The sequence below is a fragment of the Hyla sarda genome, chromosome 5 (assembly GCF_029499605.1).
Source record: "Hyla sarda isolate aHylSar1 chromosome 5, aHylSar1.hap1, whole genome shotgun sequence".
Taxonomy (NCBI): domain Eukaryota; kingdom Metazoa; phylum Chordata; class Amphibia; order Anura; family Hylidae; genus Hyla; species Hyla sarda.
In genome coordinates, this window is record NC_079193.1 from 37,533,015 (window position 1) to 37,556,968 (window position 23,954).

The 23,954-nt window shown below is 42.0% G+C and overlaps 1 protein-coding gene across 5 annotated transcripts in view; it reads right to left on the minus strand.

Annotated features, from left to right (window-relative positions):
- LOC130273075 (uncharacterized) overlaps window positions 1-23,954 on the minus strand; it is a 99,580-nt gene that overhangs the window by 12,242 nt on the left and 63,384 nt on the right. The window contains exons 4-5 of one of the 5 annotated variants that reach the window (XM_056519275.1): window positions 18,989-19,008; window positions 15,436-15,588 (exon numbers count right to left, since the gene is read on the minus strand). The exons of the other annotated variants lie outside the window; for them this stretch is intronic. The gene's annotated coding sequence lies outside the window, so the exon portion shown is untranslated. The remainder of the gene's footprint in view (window positions 1-15,435; window positions 15,589-18,988; window positions 19,009-23,954) is intronic. 5 annotated transcript variants of the gene reach the window in all.

The window sequence follows — 23,954 nt, forward strand, 5'->3', positions numbered from 1 at the left end:
GGGATTTCTTTGTAACGTGCTATGCTTATTGTACACGCTGCTATGGCTGTAGCTCCAAAATATTGCTGTGGGGATTGAGCTCATCCTTCTATGAAGCATATGAATTGGTTTTGTTTTCCAGCAGGTCACACTTGATACATTGCAGTCCTACACAGGCCTTGGGCCACAAGTAAACCCTATTATTTTTCCAATGGCACAAAGGCAGGGACGAATCTTTCATGAAAACAATGACATTAATACGTTACAATTTCTTACCGTCTTCAGGTTACCACAGAGACGATTACAAATTTCAGAATGAATGTTGGGGGGGGGGGGGAGAGGCTCAGTCAGGACAAATTATGGCTAATTAGCTCGCATTTTGGTGGCTGCTTCGAGATAATTAAAAAATAATAATAATTTCCAACCCTGCAATCTATTCCTTCTGTGTGAGGAAGATAGATTTTTGCCATATACCACCTTGACAAGGAGAAAAATCAGTGTTCCACTCTTGTTAGCGTAATGGGAGAGAAATTGCTCGATTTGCTATTTTAACTCATAAGGCCCCAGGAGTTATACAGCGCATGCTAATCTAATCAGAGCTAGGCCTGTTCCATCACCGTGATAGGGAAGCACAGGGAGAAGAGACAGAAGAGCAGAATTACATTCACCAACCCCATAAACCACTAATTAAACAGATGGGCTTTTTGATTGAATATAGCATTTCTTGCATAGCAGTACTTTATGCTACGTAATTTAGTCTCAAGGCAAATACTATATTCCATATTTTTTTGCTTGTGTATATGAGTAAAATATGAAGCTCATATTTTCAGGTTATGAACAAAATATCCCTCAAAATTATATAGATAAATTATATATCTATATACATATATATATATATATATATATATATATATATATATATATATATATATATTAAAAGAGGGAATTTATAATTTGCAACTCTATTCACCTTATGTTATGAGCTCACATTCTCTTTTATGAATATTTGATTTGCGCAATATTTATATTTTTGCGCCTAGTAAGATAAATGTGCACGTCTTTTTCAATGCACTTTTTATCATATATATGTAACCTCTTGAGTGAAGTAGAATTTATGTAACTTTAAAAAAAGTTACATATAATAAAATTTCCAAAAACTCATGACTGCCCCCATGATTAATGTGTCTAAAAAGTCATAGACAGAATAAAAATGGTGCAAAAACCTTGACAAATTCATCTATGTCTATAACCTATTTTTTATGCCTAGGCCATAATGGAGCTGTACTACTACCAAAGAATATTGCAGCTAGATTCATACATGCAGCCTTTTTTTAGGCAAAGCCAGGAATATATCCAAACTGAAGCAAGGCCATTTGTAAGTTTGTGACTCTTAAGTATTTAGTGAAAAAAAGACAAAACAGTTGTTCCTAAGCCAAATACAGAAAATTTGTGCATATATTTCGCATCCAGATTTAAAAGTACCTTTTTTTCTAATCGCAAAAAAGAAAAAAAATTGAACCTATCAATAGGATGCAAAAATGTGATGGGAACATATTCTAAGTCCTTCATTATATTCATAATTTTCCTTAAATCCACCTTTGGCTGTGAGCAAACAAAACTGAAGGAAAATCTAGAACAAAACCTGCGTTTTGCCAGAAACACTGTGTGACAGAGGCCGCCTTTACAAATCCTTCTTTGTGTTTTTTTTTGGGTTAGTAGCAGTTTTCCAAAAACACAGCATTCACTTTTTTGGAACAAACACTACAAAAACTACAAGGTATTACTGTGCATAAATGGACCATGTATTGTGAAATAAACTGTCCATCATACTATGGTTGCTTTGTTCTAAAGGAAGGTTCGGCTTACAGATTGAGCTTGGTACAGTATATGGTATCTATACAGTATATCCAGTGTAACATGCTGCAGGCTGAACCTGTACAGGTATATTAACATTTAAACACAGAAGTATTTGCCTTGCCCTATGGATTAACATTGTCTTAGTATTATGAACAAACAAACGAACTAGACACTTTAATGTGCATAAGGCCATTTTTTTATTCAAACCCCAGTTTTCTTAAAAAACCTAGATGTTTCAAAGCATCACATAAGCATAATTTTTCCTGTTTTTTGTGATATTGGGATTGTTCAATATATATAAAGCGTTTTAGGGAATGTTTCTAGAACAATCTTTTTATATTCATAATTGTAGTTTTCTCCATCACTCCACTCCAAAATGACTACAAACTATTTAAATGTCATAGCCTCTACATGCTGTATTTTAAAATATTTATCAACTGCATAAAAATAATCAAATGTCTCAGTACAGCCCATTACAAAGTACATTATGTGAATGTAAATTTTAATTTTCTACTCAGTAACATGTAACATCTGGCTGCTGCGGTTTTAAACACACACAAAAAAATGACCTGTGTGAACCCAGGGTTACAGGAAATACTTCTTTCTATTATGACTAGATTGAACTAGAAAAGAGAGGCATTTCAGTCCTTTAGCTTCCACTTAGTTTTAGTCCTCATCAATAGGATAGCCTTAGGGTATAGTACGCGAGACAGGCTTGTTGCCGAAATTTCTGCGACCACCCCATATATCTGAATGGGTCTTGCAGAAATCCATGTGCTTTCAGCCCCCCAAAAAATCTTTTTTTAGATGAATTGATTGCATACATTTCTTCAACAAAACTGCCATGTGTGAATCTACCCTTATTATTTGTACCTTTGACTTTAGCACTTCATTGATCACTATTAAGCTGTCAATTCTGTCCTTTAAACAATACATGACACAGGTTGATTTTTAAAACGCAAGAATGTGCAGTAAAAATGTTAAGTAAAAAATTGTGGATCCCCAGACAATAATAATATTAATGTGTGTATGGCTTTATAACTATATTACTATAATGATTATTGCCATCAACATTGCCTTCTAGACAGTATAGTTATCTATAACATTTTATTATCTACTACTGATGTTCATTAAATATAAATGTATCTGTAAAACTGCTAAACAGAAAGAACACAATAGGATAAGAAGTAATTGCAAATGCGCATAACAATGGATTCCTCCCAATTCAACAAGAATATTAAGCGTCCACTGTCATTGAGAAATAGGATCCGCATTCTCTCTGTTATGTGATATAAAAGTTTAGTTTATGGAAAGCATCCTTTATATAATCTGTCAATTTTTCTTATATCAGATTGTCAGGAAATAATCCTGTGTCTGAATACAACAGTCTATAGTCACCCAGGTCTGCAAGAATATGGAAATAAAGAATAAAATGTAAAATATACACTATTAAATAAATAAATTTAAAAAATGAAATACTCACTGTGGTATAGAAATGACAAGAAATGTATCAGTGATTATGAGGGATAAACCACAATAGATAAATAGATAGACAGGTAGATTAATTATCAGTCTAGCTAGTTTTACCTTACATCCTTTAGTATATATGATGTGTAATAAATTAAAAGAATGAATGCAAATAAAAGAATGCTTCAACTAAATAGCCAGGGATATTTGATAATAGATTGATAAATATTACATGAAACATAGCTTCCTCATTAGCCAGCATATGTATTGCAGTCCCTGTATATCTCTCCATGACTGTGCTTTCTGCTATATTTGTTGCATGGACTCTTTGCTTATGAGCAGTTTTGATTATAACTACAATAAGGTCACAGTCATTGTACGTCACATTTATTCAGAAGTGAGCACAAATCATCTTAATGAATATTAAATATATGCTTGGCAGTAAATTTAGATTTCCTCCAGTTTACATATGTGTCTTTATGTTATCAGTTTGCTTTATTTTTTATTTTCATCTGGCTTAACTTGGCAAGGAAAGAAGGTACAGTTTGGCAGTGATGGTCCGGAATACTCTGCTTTTTATCTCCATGGAAGTCCTTTTTGCATTACTGCCATCTGTTTTAACACTTTATTTATTCCTGACAAAGGATAAGAATAAATTGGATGGCTGCAAGAAGCTTCATATGTAATAAATGATTAGCCTGATCCAAAAAGCAGCTAACAGATGAAAATGGATGGGAAAACTGCAAGTAAAACCTACCATCATCACATGAAATAACAAAGCTGTGACCGACAATATGTCTTCTAAAAATACTAAATTTTGTGATATTTTTACAAATTACATTGACATTTATTTCTACTGCAAAAAAGCGCAATGAAAAATCGAAGTAAAATACAAAGTGGACACAAGGCCTTAGGCCTCATGCACTACATTTACTACATACTACATTGTCCTTCGGTGTGAAGTCTGAGACATACAGCATGCCTATATATATATGTGTGTGTGTGTGTGTATATATATATATATATATATATATATACATATATATATAGAAAAGAGCAGTACAACAAAAGTCTTTATCCAAACAATAGCAGGGGCTGCTCGCAGCTGTAGATGCCTTGGTCAGGGACTCACCAATTACACAGAAAGGGATAAAGACAATGAGAAGACTGCTGGAACATTGCCATGTAAAAGCACTACATCGGAGCCCCTGTCACAGATTCTGTTCATCAGCACTCCAAACATCAACGGCCCAATGGACCCCAATGACTTTAATGGGGTCTGTCGGATTTCCACTATGGTGTCTGTTCATTTGACAAGATTTGACTTGACAAAAAATTACTGCATGCTGCATTTTTTGCCTGGTTGTCTGGATTGATTATGGCACAGAGGCCTAGAACAGAGCTTGTAAGGCACATGTGTACCAATAGTTTGTAAGAAGTTGCATATATTTGTAGAATGGCATGGGGCAGCATAAATTAGGTGTGCTAATTATTTTTCTTCTGTGAAGTTATCATATACACAAGGACTAGATTAGAAAATAATCATGGTATAATAGCTAACCGCTATTATAGGAATGCTAATAGATTGTAGTATCAGGTCCAGCATCACTGATGCTCACAAAGCACTCCCCTATTTGAAGAGGACCTATACCGTATAATGTGCTTCTTGTGTTTTAATCCCAGCACCACAGCAATATCAGAACTCTTGTGATACTTGGACAGACAGAGCAGCAGTAGAAAGGTATCAGGAATTGCCTGTACATAAATAATCCTTAGCATTCAGTGTCTGTTGACTGGAAGCTTTCCTAAGAGCTGGCATAATGACGGCACTGTTAGTGTATGTTCACACAGTGGAATTTCTGCAATTCTACAAAAATGGAATTGCAGCTGAATTTTTGTGTTCTCAGAACACAAAATTCCACCGAAATTCAAGTCCCATTGACTTCACTGATTCTGCCACGGAATTCCACAAAATATAAGACTGATCTCATATTTTAGCGGAATTTCTGTGGCAGAATGCCCGCCCTGAACATTTCGTTGTCTGAATGTGACTGCAAAATCCCAATGAAATCAACAGGCAGTTAATTACAGTGAAATTTCTGGCAGAATTCTGCATGGAAATTCCGCCGTGTGAATATAGCCTTAGAAATCCAGCATTATGTAGGACACAATACCATAGATATGGCAGGATAGAACATTACATTCACACAAAATGAACAGTTTGATGAGTTTTTTTCCTTACTTAAATGTTGGAGTAAATGGTTAATAGGAGCTGGATTATAATTACAGATTGAATCTGTTAATTCCGCTCTGCAGTTTACACTGCTTTCTCCATCAGTAGCTCATATAATACAGCCTCTCGCTGCAGATCTTCACATGATACTAAGCTTCACAGCTCACGTTTCATGTCTGCCACTACTCAATTCACACAAGGTCTGCATGTCTAGGAAGGACATGAACAAGAAAATCTGCCTGTTACGCCTAGCGCTCCGGGTCCCCGCTCCTCCCCGGAGCGCTCACGGCGTCTCTTTCCCTGCAGCTCCCCGGTCAGTCCCGCTGACCGGGAGCGCTGCTCTGTCATGGCCGTTGGGGATGCGATTCGCACAGCGGGACGCGCCCGCTCGCGAATCGCATCCCAGGTCACTTACCCGTTCCCGTCCCCTGCTGTCATGTGCTGGCGCGCGCGGCTCCGCTCTCTAGGGCGCGCGCGCGCCAGCTCCCTGAGACTTAAAGGGCCAGTGCACCAATGATTGGTGCCTGGCCCAATTAGCTTAATTGGTTCCCACCTGTTCCCTGGCTATATCTAGTCTCCTCCCTTGCACTCCCTCGCCGGATCTTGTTGCCTTAGTGCCAGTGAAAGCGTATTGTGTGTTTTATAGCCTGTGTACCAGTACCTTTGCTATCTCCCCTGATTACGAACCTTGCTGCCTGCCCCCGACCTTCTGCTACGTCCGACCTTGCTACTGCCTACTCCCTTGTACCTCGCCTTTCTTCAGTATCTTCAGCAGCCAGAGAGGTGAGCCGTTGCTAGTGGATACGACCTGGTCACTACCGCCGCAGCAAGACCATCCCGCTTTGCGGCGGGCTCTGGTGAAAACCTGTAGTGGCTTAGAACCGGTCCACTAGCGCGGTCCTCGCCAATCCCTCTCTGGCACAGAGGATCCACCTCCTGCCAGCCGGCATCGTGTCAGTAGATCCGGCCATGGATCCCGCTGAGGTTCCCCTGCCAGTTGCCTCTGATATCACCACGGTGGTCGCCCAGCAAGCCCGACAGATCGCCCATCTAACCCACCAGATGTCAGAAATGTCCACCATTGTGCACCAACTTCAGTCGCAACTTCATCAGCAATCATCTCCTCCGCCAGCTCCTGCACCCCTTCCGCAGCGAGTGGCCACTCCTAGCCTCCGCCTGTCTTTGCCGGACAAATTTAATGGGGACTCTAAGTTTTGCCGTGGCTTCCTTTCGCAATGTTCTCTGCACTTGGAGATGATGTCGGACCAGTTTCCTACTGAAAGGTCTAAGGTGGCTTTCGTAGTCAGCCTTCTGTCTGGAAAAGCCCTGTCATGGGCCACACCGCTCTGGGACCGCAATGACCCCGTCACTGCCTCTGTTCACTCCTTCTTCTCGGAAATTCGAAGTGTCTTTGAGGAACCTGCCCGAGCCTCTTCTGCTGAGACTGCCCTGCTGAACCTGGTCCAGGGTAATTCTTCCGTTGGCGAGTATGCCATACAATTCCGTACTCTTGCTTCTGAACTATCCTGGAATAATGAGGCTCTCTGCGCGACCTTTAAAAAAGGCCTATCCAGCAACATTAAAGATGTTCTGGCCGCACGAGAGACTCCTGCTAGCCTGCATGAACTCATTCATCTAGCCACTCGCATTGACATGCGTTTTTCTGAGAGGCATCAAGAGCTCCGCCAGGAAAAAGACTTAGATCTCTGGCCACCTCTCCCACAGTCTCCACTGCAATCTGCGCCTAGGCCTTCCGCCGAGGAGGCCATGCAAGTGGATCGGTCTCGCCTGACCCTGGAAGAGAGGAATCGCCGTAAGGAAGAGAATCTTTGTCTGTACTGTGCCAGTACTGAACATTTTCTGGTGGATTGCCCAATCCGTCCTCCACGTCTGGGAAACGCACGTTCGCACTCAGCTCTCGTGGGTGTGGCGTCTCTTGATGCCAAGTCGGCTTCTCCACGTCTCACGGTACCTGTTCGGATTTCCACTTCAGCCAGCTCTCCCCTCTCAGCCGTGGCCTGCCTGGACTCTGGAGCTTCTGGGAATTTTATTCGGGACTCCTTTGTGAATAAATTCCGTATTCCGGTGACCCGTCTTGTCAAGCCACTCCACATTTCCGCGGTCAACGGAGCCAGGTTGGACTGTACCATACGTTTCCGCACGGAGCCCCTTCTTATGAGCATCGGATCTCACCACGAGAGGATTGAACTTTTGGTCCTCCCCAATTGCACCTCGGAAATTCTCCTTGGACTTCCCTGGCTTCAACTTCATTCCCCAACCCTGGATTGGTCCACTGGGGAGATCAAGAGTTGGGGGTCCTCTTGTTCCAAGAACTGTCTAAAACCGGTTCCCAGTAACCCTTGCCGTAACTCTGTGGTTCCTCCTGTATCTGGTCCCCCTAAGGTCATTAAGGACTCTGCCTGCCACAGGAAATGCCCCTCCCCCCCTCCCAGTTCCATCAGGCAAGCTTCTGTGTCCCCTCATGACCCTCGTCCTGGTGTCACACTGCCCCGTGCCAGGTCCCGCCCTCTGCCCTCTCTCCCCATTCCTACTCCTGCGGTTCTGCCTGCCGTTGAGGAATCCCTCCATCCTTTCCCGGTGTCCTCATCCCAGGGGAGGCAGTTACCCGATAAAGAGAAGGGGAGACCTAAGGGGGGGGGTACTGTTACGCCTAGCGCTCCGGGTCCCCGCTCCTCCCCGGAGCGCTCACGGCGTCTCTTTCCCTGCAGCTCCCCGGTCAGTCCCGCTGACCGGGAGCGCTGCTCTGTCATGGCCGTTGGGGATGCGATTCGCACAGCGGGACGCGCCCGCTCGCGAATCGCATCCCAGGTCACTTACCCGTTCCCGTCCCCTGCTGTCATGTGCTGGCGCGCGCGGCTCCGCTCTCTAGGGCGCGCGCGCGCCAGCTCCCTGAGACTTAAAGGGCCAGTGCACCAATGATTGGTGCCTGGCCCAATTAGCTTAATTGGTTCCCACCTGTTCCCTGGCTATATCTAGTCTCCTCCCTTGCACTCCCTCGCCGGATCTTGTTGCCTTAGTGCCAGTGAAAGCGTATTGTGTGTTTTATAGCCTGTGTACCAGTACCTTTGCTATCTCCCCTGACTACGAACCTTGCCGCCTGCCCCCGACCTTCTGCTACGTCCGACCTTGCTACTGCCTACTCCCTTGTACCTCGCCTTTCTTCAGTATCTTCAGCAGCCAGAGAGGTGAGCCGTTGCTAGTGGATACGACCTGGTCACTACCGCCGCAGCAAGACCATCCCGCTTTGCGGCGGGCTCTGGTGAAAACCTGTAGTGGCTTAGAACCGGTCCACTAGCGCGGTCCTCGCCAATCCCTCTCTGGCACAGAGGATCCACCTCCTGCCAGCCGGCATCGTGACACTGCCACTGTGTGCTATAGGATGAAAGATTTTTTTTTTACTTGTAAAGGTTACAGGCTCTACTCTTACTGTAGAGGCTTGTTACTGTTAATAATAATTTTCCCTTTAAGTACAGAGGTGTGTAAATTAGAAAAAAAAATACTTGTCCAAGGGACTACAACGGGAACACAATCTACTTGCCCCTCATGACAATCCATTGTCCAGGCCAATTTTCGTTTTTGCAATTTAGTTTTTTCCTCATTGCCCTATTATAGCCAAATCTCTTTTATTTTTCCATCTACAAACAGGCTTGTTTTTTGCAAGAGATAATTTAGCAAATTTGGTGTATTTCTTTTTTACGCCATTTACCTTTTGGTCAAGCTAACATGTTATTTTGATACTTTAGGTTGGCCTAATTAGAGCAGTACCAAATGTGTATAGTTTCCTTTTAAAAAATTCAAAACTTTTTGGAATTCTAATATAGTATTTGAAAGATTCGGAAACTCTGTGCTTTTCCCATATTTTCTTGAAAACATTTGCCCAAAAACCATGAATAGGCCTACAATCCCACATGATATGGAGGAAGTCTGCCTCCTCAATACCACATCGCAGACATTTAGCATCCTCCCTATACTTAAATGTATCCATTTAGGTGAATAATAATATGTGTACTATTTTATACTGCGTGATTTTAAAATTAGCATTAAATGACAGATATTATTTGTGTGTTTCCCTGTTATCATGTAAACAAAAAGATAAAGAAAATAAAGAAAAGAAAACTTTTTAGAATTCTTCTTTTTAATTGCCATTTTCTGCCCCCAGTAAAAATTTTATTTTTTCATATACCAAGCTGTATGATGACACTTTTTGCGATGTTATCTGTTGTTTCTATTGGTCCCATTTTGGTATTGATCTGACTTTTTAATCGCTGTTTACTTTATTTTTTCTATGATATGTTATAAAAAAAAATCTATTCTGGGGTTTGGTATTTTTTTTTACACTTACGTCATTTACCATACGGGATATATATGATTATATTTTAATAGTTCGTACAATTATGCACACGGAGATACCAAATATGTTTATTTTTATTATGTTTACATGTTTTTATAAAGGAAAAGGGGATAATTTAAACTTATAACCCCTTAACCCCTTAATGACCACGGATGCATATTTACGTCCGTGGGAGGCTCCGGATCTGTGAAGCGCACTCAGAAGCTATCAGCAACCAGGACCCGCGGCTAATACAGAACATCGCCAATCGGGCTGATGTCCGGTATTAACCCTTTAGACGCCGCGATCAAAATTGAACACGGGGTCTAAAACGGGAGAAATCCATACCGGCTAGCTCAGCGGAGCTGTTCGGACCGCCGCTGTGAAATTTCTGGTACGGCACGGTTTCTAAAACGGAGCCTCCAGCTGTTGCAAAGCAACAACTCCCATTGTTGCCGGACAGACAGGCATGCTGAGAGTTTTGCAACAGCTGGAGGCACCCTGTTTGGGAAACACTGCCGTAGGGTAATTTTGGTATCAGAGGCAAGCCTAATTCTTGCATCCAGGTCCATCCCTAAGCAAATCCCTAATTTAGGCCTCAAATGCACATGGTGCTCTCTTACTTCGGAGCCCTGTCGTATTTCAAGGCAACAGTTTAGGGCCACATATGGGGTATTTCCGTACTCGGGAGAAATTGCTTAACACATTTTGGGGGGCTTTTTCTCTTTTTACCCCTTATGAAAAGGTAAAGTTGGGGTCTACACCAGCATGTTATTGTGTGTTGCCCCATACTTTTAATTTTCACAAGAAGTAAAAGGAAAAAAAGACCCCCCAAAATGTGTAATATGTGGACGTAAAATGCTCTGCGGGAGTGCCATGTGCATTTGAGGTGATTTGCACAGGGGTGGCTGATCGTTACAGCGGTTCTGACATATACGCAGAAAAAAATTTGGGAAATTACTTACGGAACATAACAAGGGGTGCAGTGAGCATTTACACCCCACAGGTGTTTGAAGAATTTTTGTTAAAGTTGGGTGTGAAAATTTTTTTTTTTCCCACTAAAATCCTGGTGTTATCCCAAATTTTTCATTTTCACAAGGGGTAATAGGAAAAAAGCCCCCCAAAATTTGTAACCCCATTTCTTCTGAGTATGGAAATGCCCCATATGTGGATGAAAAGTGCTCTGCGGGCGAACCACAACGCTAAGAAGAGAAGGAGCACCATTGGGCTTTTGGAGAGTGAATGTGTCTGGAATTGAAGGCCATGTGTGTTTACAAAGCATCCATCCCCCCCCCCCCCCGCCCCGTGGTGCCAGAACAGCGGACCCCCCCCCCCACATGTGACCCCATTTTGGAAACTACACCCCTCAAGGAATGTAATAAAGGGAGAAGTGAGCATTTACACCCCACAGGTGTCTGACAGATTTTTGGAACAATGGTCCAAGAAAATGAAAAATTAAATTTTTCATTTGCACAACCCACTGTTACAAAGATCTGTCAAACACCAGTGAGGTGTAAATGCTCACTGCACCCTTTTTTAAATTCTGTGAGTTTCCAAAATGGGGTCACATGTGGGGGGGTTTCTGCTGTTCTGGCACTATGGGAGGTTTGTAAATGCACATGGCCCCCTACTTCAATTTCAGCAAAATTCTCTCTTTAAAAGTCCAATGGAGCTCCTTCTGTTCTGAGACCCGTAGTGCACCAGCAGAGCACTTCACATCCGCATATGGGGCATTTTCTTAACTAGGAGAAATTGGGCTTCAAATTTTGGGGTCCATTTTCTCCTATTACACCATGTCAAAATGAAAAATTTGGAGTAACACCATCATTTTAGTGTTAAAAATCAAATTTTTCATCTTTTCGGCCCGCTCTTCAAAAAACCTGTGAGGTGTAAGTGCTCACTGTAACCCTTGTTATGTTCCTGAAGGGGTTTCTGCTGTTCTGGCATCATGGAAGGTTTGAAAATGCACATGGCCCGCGACTTCAATTTCAGCAAAATTCTCTCTCCAAAAGTCCAATGGCGCTCCTTCTGTTTTGAGACCTGTAGTGTGCCAGCAGATAACTTAAGGTCCACATATGGGGCATTTTCTTAATCGGGAGAAATTGGGCTTCAAATTTGGGGGTCCATTTTCTCCTATTACACCTTGTGAAAAAGAAAAATTTGGGGTAACACCATCATTTTAGTGTTAAAAATCAAATTTTCTATTTTCACGTCCAACTTCAACGCAAAGTCGTCAAACAGCTGTGAGGTATTAAGGCTCACTATACCCCTTGTTACGTTCCTTGAGGGGTGTAGTTTCAAAAATAGTATGCCATGTGGGGGTTATTTTGTTGTTCTGGCACCATTGGGGCTTCCTAAATGCAACATGGCCCCCAAAAACCATGAGAGCAAAATTCTTTTAAAAAATCCCACAGTTGCTTTTTCCCTCTTGAGCCATGTTGTGAGCCCACAGAGCACTTTATGTCAACATATAAGGTATTTCCATACTCGCGAGAAATTGGGCTACAAATTTTGGGGGGCTTTTTCACCTTATATCACTTTTAAAAATGAAAAAAATGGGGCTACAAGAACATGTTAGTGTCAAAAATGCAGATTTAGATTTTCATCCTCCCCTTTGCTGCTATCCTTGTGTTAAAGGGTTAACAAACTTTCTGAATGTCATTTTGAATACTTTGAGGTGTGTAATTTCTATAATGAGGTCATTTATGGGGTATTTCTCACAGAAAGGCCCCTCAAATCCACTTCAAACTCAACTGGTCCCTGAAAAATTAAGATTTTTACATTTTCGTGAAAATTTTGAAAATTGCTGCTATACTTTGAAGCCCTCTAATGTCTTCAAAAAGTAAACATGTCAACTTTATAATGCCAAAATGAAGTAGACATATTGTATTTGTGAATCAATATAAAATTCATTTTGAATATACATTTTCCTTACAAGCAGAGTTTCAAAGTTATAAAAATGCAAAATTTTAAAAAGAAAGGATGCAAGTAACAATGAAAATTTACCACTACGTTAAAGTAGAATATGTCATGAAAAAAACAATCTCGGAATCAGAATAATCGGTAAAAGCATCCCAGAGTTATTAATGCATAAAGTGACAGTGGTCAGAATTGCACAGGTACTCCCATGGAAAACTTTTATTTATTTTTTAGCTCAACTGGTGTCAGATTTGTAACTTCTATTAAAAAATCTTAATCCTTCCAGTACTTTTTAGTCGCTGTATACCTTTGCCTGCACTTTAAATGCATTCTTATGCTTTACCCCTTAAGGACTGAGCCCTTTTTCACCTTAAAGGGGTACTCCCGTGGAAAACTTTATTTTTTTTTTTAAATCAACTGGTGCCAAAAAGTTAAACAGATTTGTAAATTTCTTCTATTAAAAAATCTTAATCCTTCCAGTACTTTTTAGGGGCTGTATACTACAGAGGAAATGCTTTTCTTTTTGGATTTCACTTCTGTCATGACCACAGTGCTCTCTGATGACCTCTGCTGTCCATTTTAGGAACTGTCCAGAGCAGCATATGTTTACTAAGGGGATTTTCTCCTGCTCTGGACAGTTCCTAAAATGGACAGCAGAGGTCAGCAGAGAGCACTGTGGTCGTGACAGAAGAGAAATCCAAAAAGAAAAGCATTTCCTCTGTAGTATACAGCCCCTAAAAAGTACTGGAAGGATTAAGATTTTTTAATAGAAGAAATTTACAAATCTGTTTAACTTTTTGGCACCAGTTGATTTAAAAAAAAAATAAAAAAAGTTTTCCACGGGAGTACCCCTTTAAGGTGAAAAAGGGCTCAGTCCTTAAGGGGTAAAGTATAAGAATGCATTTAAAGTGCAGGCAAAGGCATCAGCATTCAATGTTGTTCTGTGATCATAGCACAATGTTTCAGGGGCAGACCCCCTTAATCAGGTGCATGTATACTGTATAATGCATGTGTGTAGACATAGATATCCATTCTGTATGTGTATAGGTGCATGTGTATACAGTATCTCCCATTTTAGTAATTATTTTACTATATTTTTTCATGTGACAACACTAAAGAAGTTACACTCTGCTACAGTGTAAAGTAGTTAGTGCACAGCCTTTATAACAGTGTATACTATCGTGTCCCTGCTAAATACCACAATGCATAAAGTGAAAAGAAAAAAGGAAGAGAAAATGCACAACTCTGTGCTGTTATTTTATGTTTAAAATACAATCCGTAGTGATTTGCTGACCTTTTGGTGTTATGATACGAGTACAACACAGAAGAATGCCTTGAATAAGAGTAGTAATCTCTAAACAGAAGCCATCAGCATCAGTTCTGTATCCTCCAGGTTTATATCGGTCATGGCAATGTAGAGATAGGTGCTCTTCTTATGCAAAAGAGAAAAAAAACTTGGTCATTGATAATACCTTACCATCTACCATAAGAGCACCTTTCTCAAAATAGCACAACATACAGCCGATAAAATCTAAACCTTGGCAACAAAAATGAGTACACCCGTAAGTTGAAATGTCCAAATTGGACCCAGAGTGGCCACCCATATTTTCCATCACTGCCTTAAGCCTCTGAGCATGGAGTTTACCAGAGCTTTTCACGGTTGCCATTGGAGTCGTCTTCTACTGCCCCATGACGAGCTGGTGGATGTAAGAGACCTTGTACTCCCCCCACCTTCCATTTGAGGATGTTTTTCAGAGGCTCAATAGGGTTTAGGTCTGAAGACATGCTTGGCCAGTCCCTTGTTCAAAAAATGCAGAGTATAAGGAAATATGAGAAATATTTAGTAAGAATAAAGGAATTCATAGACCTGATCTGACAAAGTTTTGTTTATTCTTCATTTTTATTCATTCATGTTCAGCATTAGCAGATATAGAAATTCAGTGGCCGTGGTCCTGTCCCGACGGCTTAAATGACGGCTCGCGTCATTGCTCTGCTCCCTAAGCAGACGGAGCAGAGCGGTGATGCGAGACGTTATTGACGCCTTCGGTGCAGGGCAACGGCCGCAGCGAATGGAGCTGGTAAGTGTAAGTCCCCGCCCAGGGGACTACTTGTCGGGTGGCTGGGGGGGACTTTATAACTTAATATCTTCACCATCCCTGGGGACACAAACGTCCCCGGGGATGGTGGGGATAATGATTTTAGCATTGCCAAGTGTTTTATATGCTAAAATATGCTGATGGTTTCCTTTAAAAATCATAATCCTTCCAGTACTATCAGCTGCTGTATGTTCCAGAGGAAGTTCTTTTCTTTTTGAATTTCTTTTCTGTCTGACCACAGTACTTTCTGCTGACACCTCTGTCTGTGTCAGGAACTGTCCAGAGTAGGAGAGGTTTGCTATGGGGTTTTGCTCTTGCTCTGGACAGTTTCTGACATGGACTGTGTTGTCAGCAGAGAGCACTGTGGTCAGACAGAAAATAAATTAAAAAAGAAAAGAACTTCATCTGTAGTATACAGCAGCAAAACTGTTAAACTTTCTGTCACCAGTTAATAAAAAATAAAAATAAAAGTGTTTTCCACTGGAGTACCCCTTTAACTGTAGTCAAGACACACTTGTCTTTGTACTCCTTACCTGGTTGCCACCACTCATGCTTGACACAATCTGATCCAAATAAGCTTATCTTGGTCTCATCGGATCACAGGACTGGGGGTTCCAGTAATCCATGTCCTTTGTCTGCTTGTCTTCAGCAAACCGTTTGCAGGCTTTCTGTTTAGAAGAGGTTTCCTAATGGAACGACAGCCATACAGACCAATTTGATGCAATGTGCAGCCTATGATTTAAGCACCGACAGGGTGACCCCCACCTTCTGCAGCACTGCTGGCACCATTCATATGTCTATAGATGTCCCAGTACGGGATATGGTCCCGTACAGTACTTAGGCCATGTCAGGTTGAGTCCCTCTGTGTCCTAGGGGCTCTCCTGCAGCGTCTCCCCAGTAGTGTTATATGTATTATGTATAAAGGGCCTTTGAGGACCTTTGAGTTAGTCACATGATAATGTGGTCACATGTTCAATTCACATGTTTGTTACCCAGAGACCACCAGCTAACCTGCAGCTTGACCTATGGACTCCTTGCTCAGCCCCCTTTATAAGAGGGGGAGGTACTACAATCACTCTCTTAGATCCTGAGGTCAAGTTCAGTCCAGACGTCTCAGAGCCAGTGTCCAGCACACCTGGAGGTCTCAAGCCTAACTTACAGCCACATGTCGGTAAGTCATGTCATCTCAGTATGCTGTCACTATCTTCAGTCAAGTCAAGTCTATTATATTCAGCGTGGCTGTCCTAAAAGTCTGTCAAAGTCACTGCAAGTCCCAGCAAGCTGCGAGGTCCCCTCCGTGTTACTGGCCACCTCTCTGGGATCCTGGTCTAACTGTAAAGACTGTACCATCTGTCTACCTCAGTAAAGTTACCATTAACCCTGACCTGGCCTTGGACCCTTATTTGCCCTGCCTAACTAGAACTAGCGGTGCTACCGTTAGGGTGGTTATTGAGAAAACCACGCCCTGGCATCACAAACATTTAGGGGTTAATACCATCTGCCCCTGGGCTATAACATCTGCCCCATACACCTCACATTCACACCCCGTGGCTCACCACATCTATTTCCCAGACAACTCTGAATATGATTCTGAGCACATGCCAACTATGTCAAGTCCTGTTCTGAGTCTAACATGTCCTGTAAAACCATATGGTCTTGTTCACCGTGTTGCAGCGAGTTTCAGAGTCTTGGCAAACTTTTTATAGCCTAGGCCATCTTTATTTATAGCAACAATTCTTTTTTTCAGATCCTCCTTTGCCATGAGATTAAACTTTCAGTGGTCAGTATTAGTGAGTTTGAGTGCTGTGGCAGTGTGACAAGGAAAGGGTGTATTTCCTTGGCTCACCCTGCAGAAGCTCTCACCTGCTTCTTAAGTAATGAGGCAGGAGGGAAGGGAGGTGTATATGAGATGGAGACTCAGTCTAATTTGGGCTCTTCCTAGGAGACAGCATGTGGGCTGTAGGGAAGAGACAGAGCCTACTGAGGAGGACACAGCCCGAGCTATGAGTGGCTCAAAGATAGTGACATGAATTGTGAGTAGAAGGTTGCAGGGGACATATGTTTAACCGGCTGAGGGAAGCTCAGCGGTTGTTAGTCAGGACAAGCTGATCTGTTTAGTCAGTGACCAGACGGTCTAGGATTTTGCTTTGTTCCTGCTTTTTGTTTATTTCTTTCCCTGCAACCTGTCTAATAAAACTGGCAAGGTGCCAGATTTGCATTATAAGCGTTTGTTTGCTGGTTTATTGAGAAGAAACGCATCCTGTGGCGTGGTCCACGACGATCCCAGAGCTAATCCCCAAGACGGATCGTCACAGTGCGATAATACAAAATTCAAGACACCTGATCTGCATTTACACCTGAATGAGGGGGCCAAGTTTTAGACATTAACCCCTTTAAGGACTCAGGGTTTTTCCGTTTTTGCACTTTCGTTTTTTCCTCCTTACCTTTTAAAAATCATAACCCTTTCAATTTTCCACCTAAAAATCCATATTATGGCTTATTTTTTGCATCGCCAATTCTACTTTGCAGTGACATTAGTCATTTTACCCAAAAATGCACGGCGAAACGGAAAAAAAAATCATTGTGCGACAAAATCGAAGAAAAAACGCCATTTTGTAAATTTTGGGGGCTTCCGTTTCTACGCAGTGCATATTTCGGTAAAAATTAAAAAATTACACCTTATCATTATTCTGTAGGTCCATACAGTTAAAATGATACCCTACTCATATAGGTTTGATTTTGTCGCACTTCTGGAAAAAATCATAACTACATGCAGGAAAATTTATACGTTTAAAAATATCATCTTCTGACCCCTATAACTTTTTTTTTTCCATGTACAGGGCGGTATGAGGACTCATTTTTTGCGCCGTGATCTGAAGTTTTTATCGGTATGATTTTTGTTTTGATCGGACTTTTTGATGACTTTTTATTAATTTTTTAATGGTATAAAAAGTGACCAAAAATGTTTTTTTTTTTACTTTGGAATTTTTTTGCGCGTACGCCATTGACCGTACAGTTTAATTAATGATATATTTTTATAGTTCGGACATTTACGCACGCGGCGATACCACATATGTTTATTTTATTTATTTTTTTACACTGTTTTATTTTTTTTATGGGAAAAGGGGGGTGATTCAAACTTTTATTAGGGAAGGGGTTAAATGACCTTTATTAACACTTTTTTTTTGCAGTGTTATAGGTCCCATAGGGACCTATAACACTGCACACACTGATCTCTCATCCTGATCACAGGCGTGTATTAACACGCCTGTGATCAGTGTTATCGGCGCTTGACTGCTCCTGCCTGGATCTCAGGCATGGAGCAGTCATTCGAGGAGGCAGGTAAGGGCCCTCCCGGTGTCCTGTCAGCTGTTCGGGACGCCGCGATTTCACCGCGGCGGTCCCGAACAGCCCGACTGAGCAGCCGGGTCACTTTCACTATCAAAGCGCCGCCGGTTCTAAAGGGTTAATACCGCACATCGCCGCGATCGGCGATGTGTGGTATTAGCCGCGGGTCCCGGCCGTTGATGAGCGCCGGGACCGACGCGATATGATGCGGCATCGCGGCGCGATCCCGCTTCATATCGCGGGAGCCGGCGCAGGACGTAAATATACGTCCTGCGTCGTTAAAGGGGTATTCCAGGCAAAATCTTTTTTTTATATATATCAACTGGCTCCGGAAAGTTAAACAGATTTGTAAATTACTTCTATAAAAAAATCTTAATCCTTCCAATAGTTATTAGCTTCTGAAGTTTTCTGTCTAACTGCTCAATGATGATGTCACGTCCCGGGAGCTGTGCATGATGGAAAAATATCCCCATAGGAACTGCACAGCTCCCGGGACGTGAGTCTTCATAGAGCAGTTAGACAGAAAACAACAACTCAACTTCAGAAGCTAATAACTATTGGAAGGATTAAGATTTTTTAATAGAAGTAATTTACAAATCTGTTTAACTTTCCGGAGCCAGTTGATATATAAAAAAAAGTTTTGGCCTGGAATACCCCTTTAATGGCTGTGTGTTGAGTTATTTTAAAGGGACAGCAACATTAAACACTGTTATACAGGCTGTGTGCTAGCTACTTTACCTTGTAGCAGAGTGTCATTTCTTCAGTGTTGTCACATAAAAAGATAAAGACAAAAAATAGAGTATTTAAAAATTAAAAAAATGTGAGGGGTGGACTAAGTTATGCGAGATATTGTATAAACTGCATATATATCATAATTAAAAATGCTCCCGTGTTGGGAGGAAGTATTATAATTCTCCTTTCCAGCATAGGAGTCGTAAAACTTATAATACACCCTCCCTCCTCCCTAGTTGTGCTTCTGGCCCTCACTTAGGCTCATTCCTATCACTATCTATGTAGCAGTTATCTGATAATTGTCTGTTTCTCACTGATGATTTAGTTATCTTTACTTTCTATAACTCAACCAATGAGGAGACACTGAGCTGTAGTCACAGATTGGTCACTAATGTAAGTTATTTATGTGGATTAAAAAAAACATATGGCAGTTTTTTTACATATTGGGGGAGATTTATCAAAACCAGTGTAGAGGAAGAGTGGTGCAATTGCCCAAAGCAACCAATCAGATTGCTTCTTTCATTTTTCACAGGCCTCTTTGAAAATGAAAGAGGCGATCTGATTGGTTGCTATGGGCAACTACACCACTCTTCATCTACACGAGTTTTTATAAATCTCCCCCATTGTGTTTACAGACAACCACTTTCCCATAGATTTACATAGGGCACATTAATGATAGAAATATAGCAGCAAAATTTTAGCAATTTTGTGGATGAATTTTTTCTTACAATAAAATGCGCCTGAAATTACACTGTGTGAACCTAGCCTAAAAGTATTCAGCCTACCATATATTTCATATATCTGTGGTGCTTAGTAAGTTTGGCCGAACCTAAATCTGATGGTTCAGCCTGTGATAGCCTGTGATTGCTTCAGTCTGCATTAGGGCTGCACGATATATTGCAAAAGCAATAGAATCGCGATTTTTGCTTTTTGCGATATAGTGATACGGCCCCCCCGTGAAAACTTGCGATTATCTGCTAGGACCAGCTCACGTGTGCTGCTGCGGGCGGGGGCCGGCCAGAGCAGGTAAAAACAAATTTAACCCCTTAAGGACTGAGCCCTTTTTCGCAATTCTGACCACCGTCACTTTACGAATTAATAACGTGAAAACGCTTTTACCGAATATTCTGATTCTTTTTTCGTTACATATTCTACTTTATTTTGGTGGTAAATTTTCGCCGTTACTTGCATCCTTTTTTGGTGAAAAATCCCCAAATTACATGAAAATTTAGAAAATTTTGCATTTGTCTAAGTTTGAAGCTCTCTACTTGTAAGGAAAATGGATATCCACAATACATTTAATTTTTCTTCACAAATACAATATGTCCACTTTATGTTGGCATCATAAAATGGACATATTTTTTCCTTTTTGAAAACATTTGAGGGCTTCAAAGTAGAGCAGCAATTTTCAAAAAATTCATGAAAATTGCTAAATCTGAAGGGACAGGTGTTACAGAACTACAACTCCTAGAATGCCTGGGCAGTCCAGGCATGCTGAGAGTTGTAGTTTGGCAACATCTGGAGGGCTACCGTTTGGGCACCACTGTAACAGTGGTCTCCAAACTGTGACCCTCCAGATGTTGCAAAACTACAAATCCCAGCATGCCCAGACAGCATTTGGCAGTATGGGCATGCTGGGAGTTGCAGTTTGGCCTTCCTAGTGGTTGCCACAGTAAAGATCGTTTTACTTTCACTTTCAATTCCCCCCCCACCGTTGATTCCCTACCTGATCCAGTATCCAGCAGTCTCCAGCGAAGATCCTGGGTCCCCAGGCATCTTCTCCTGCAGGTACGGCCTCCATCTTCTTCCCACCATCCCCTCGACATCCAGGGGCGGGCAGAACGGGGGGTTGCCATGGCAACCCCCTGTCCTGCGCTGCCATTGGTCAGAACTCCGTTCTGACTAATGGTAGGGGATAGGAGGAGATCGCAGCTCTGCAACCTCACTCCTATCCCTTAGGCTGATCGGGGCTGTCGCTGACAACTCCGATCAGCCCTATTTTCCGGTTGATCAGGTCACCAGAGACCCGATCAGCCCGGAATTGGAGAAAATCGAATGTCTGAATTGACATGCGATTTTCTCCGATCGCCGACATGGGGGGGTCTCAGGACCCCCCTGGCCGATGTGCCGGGGTGTCTGCTGAATGATTTCAGCAGGCATCCCGATCCAGTCCCCAACCAGCTAGCGGCGGGGACCGGAATTCCCACAGGCGTATTCATACACCCATTATCCTTAAGGACTCGGGATGCAGGGCGTATTGATACGCCCTGCGTCCTGAAGAGGTTAAAGGGGTACTCCGGTGAAAAAACGTTTTTTCTTTTTGTACACCAGCAGTGGCTTTAAAGGGGTATTCCAGGCAAAAACTTTCTTTTATATATCAACTGGTGCCAGAAAGTTAAACAGATTTGTAAATTACTTCTATTAAAAAATCTTAATCCTTCCTGTACTTATTAGCTGCTGAATACTACAACGGAAATTCTTTTCTTTTTGAAACACAGAACTGTCTACTGACATCACGAGCACAGTGCTCTCTGCTGACATCTCTGTCCATTTTATGAACTGTCCAGAACAGCATATGTTTGCTATGGGGATTTCCTTTTACCTTGGACAGTTCCGAAAAATGGACAGAGATGTCAGCAGAGAGCACTGTGCTCATGATGTCAGCAGAGAGCTCTGTGTTTCAAACGGAAAATAATTTCCACTGTAGTATTCAGCAGCTAATAAGTACAGGAAGGAATAAGATTTTTTAATAGAAGTAATTTACAAATCTGTTTAACTTTCTGGCACCAGTTGATTTATAAAAAAAAAGTTTTTCACCAGAGTACCCCTTTAACGACGCAGGACGTAAATGTACGTCCTGGTGACGTACTTAACACACCAGGAGGTACATTTACGTCCTGAGCATAACCGCGGGCATCGGAGCGATGCCGGCATCATGCGCAGCAGGTCCCGGCTGTGGATCGCAGCCAGGGACCCGCCGGTAATGGCGGACACCCGCGATCCCGCGGATGTCCGCCATTAACCCCTCAGATGCCGTGATCAATACCGATCACGGCATCTGCAGCATCGCGGTCACTTAACAGGATGATCGGATCGCCCGCAGCGCTGCCGCGGCGATCCGATCATCCTGCACGGTAGACGGAGGTCCCCTCACCTGCCTCCGCTGTCTTCCGGGAGTCTTCTGCTCTAATCTGCCTTCCCGCAGACCAGAGCAGAAGATGACCGATAACCCTGATCAGTGCTATGTCCTATACATAGCACTGAACAGTATTAGCAATCGAGTGATTGCTTTAAATAGTCCCCTATGGGGACTATTAAAGTGTAAAAATAAAAGTAAAAAAAAGTAAAAAAATTAAGTTAAAAAAATTTGAAAAACCCCCTCCCCCAATAAAAACGTAAATTGTCCCATTTTCCCTATTTTACCTCCAAAAAGTGTAAAAAATTTATTTTATATACATATTTGGTATCGCCGCGTGCGTGAATATCCGAACTATTAAAATAAAATGTAAATGATCCCATACGGTGAACGGCGTGAACGTTAAAAAAAAAGTCCAAAAGAGCTGCTTTTTTATAACATTTTATTCCAAAAAAATTAACAAAAATTTAATAAAAGGTTTGTATAAGCAAATATGGTATTAATAAAAAGTATAGATCACGGCGCAAAAAATGAGCCCTCATACCGCCGCTTATACAGAAAAATGAAAAAGTTATAGGTCTTCAAAATAGGGGGATTTTAAACGTACTAATTTGGTTAAAAAGTTTGCGATTTTTTTTAAGCGCAACAGTAATAGAAAAGTGTATAATCATGGGTATCATTTTAATCGTATTGACCCAGAGAATAAAAAACACATGTCATTTTTACCATAAATTGCACAGCGTGAAAACAAAACCTTCCAAAATTTGCAAAATTGCGGTTTACTTTTTCATTTCCCCACACAAATAGTATTTTTTTGGTTGCACCATACATTTTATGATAAAGTGAGTGATGGCATTACAATGGACAACTGGTCGCGCAAAAAACAAGCCCTCATACTAGTCTGTGGATGAAAATATAAAAGAGTTGAGTCCTTAAGGGGTTAAATACTAAAAGTCAGTGTTTCCCAACCAGGGTGCCTCCAGTTGTTGCAAAACTACAACTCCCAGCATGCCCGCACCGGCAAAGGCTGTCCGGGCATGCTGGTAGTAGTAGTTTCACAACAGCTGGAGGCACCCTGGTAGAAAAACACTGAGCTAAGTAAAAGGGTGCAGGGAGAAGAGAAAAAAAATTCTGCCCACCTACTCCCGATCCCTGCAGATGCCATTCGTCTCTGTGCGGTCCGGTGTCTCCTCTTTACCATACAAGTAGTAGGACCTTTCCCTTTTCAGCCAATCACTGGCCGCAGCGGTGTCACGTGTCAAGCCAGTGATTGGCTGATGGGGAAAGGTCTTTTTCGGCAGCAAACACACTAGGCCTCCCGGATCCAGTGGGAGATTTGAAAACCACCCGGGAAACCCAGTGTATTGCTGCAATACAAAATGCAATCTACAGGGGGGAGAATGTGACAAGGGTGGGGAAGATGTGACAGGGGGTGAATAATGTGACAGGGGGTGGGGATAATGTGACAGGGGGGAGAAATTAAATGGGGAGATGTGAAATAGGCGGTGGGCATAAAATGAGTGGATAGTTGTAAAATGGAGGAGATTGGACATGAAATGGTGGGATTTTACCATTTATTTATTAATAATCGCAATATTTAGGCCCATAATCGCAATCACAAATTTTCCCCATATCGTGCAGCCCTAATCTGCATAAATTAGCTAAGTTTCCAAAGTTTTAAAGTTTTACATTTGCCTAGTGTGGTGGACCACCGGTGTATGGAGGGACCCTGGGTGTAGCGGTGTAGGTGGTGGGATCAGACGGTATTAACCCCTAATGTTTGTGATGCCATAGTGTTGTTTTGGTACCGGAATCACACGAGCGGTTTCTCCGCTA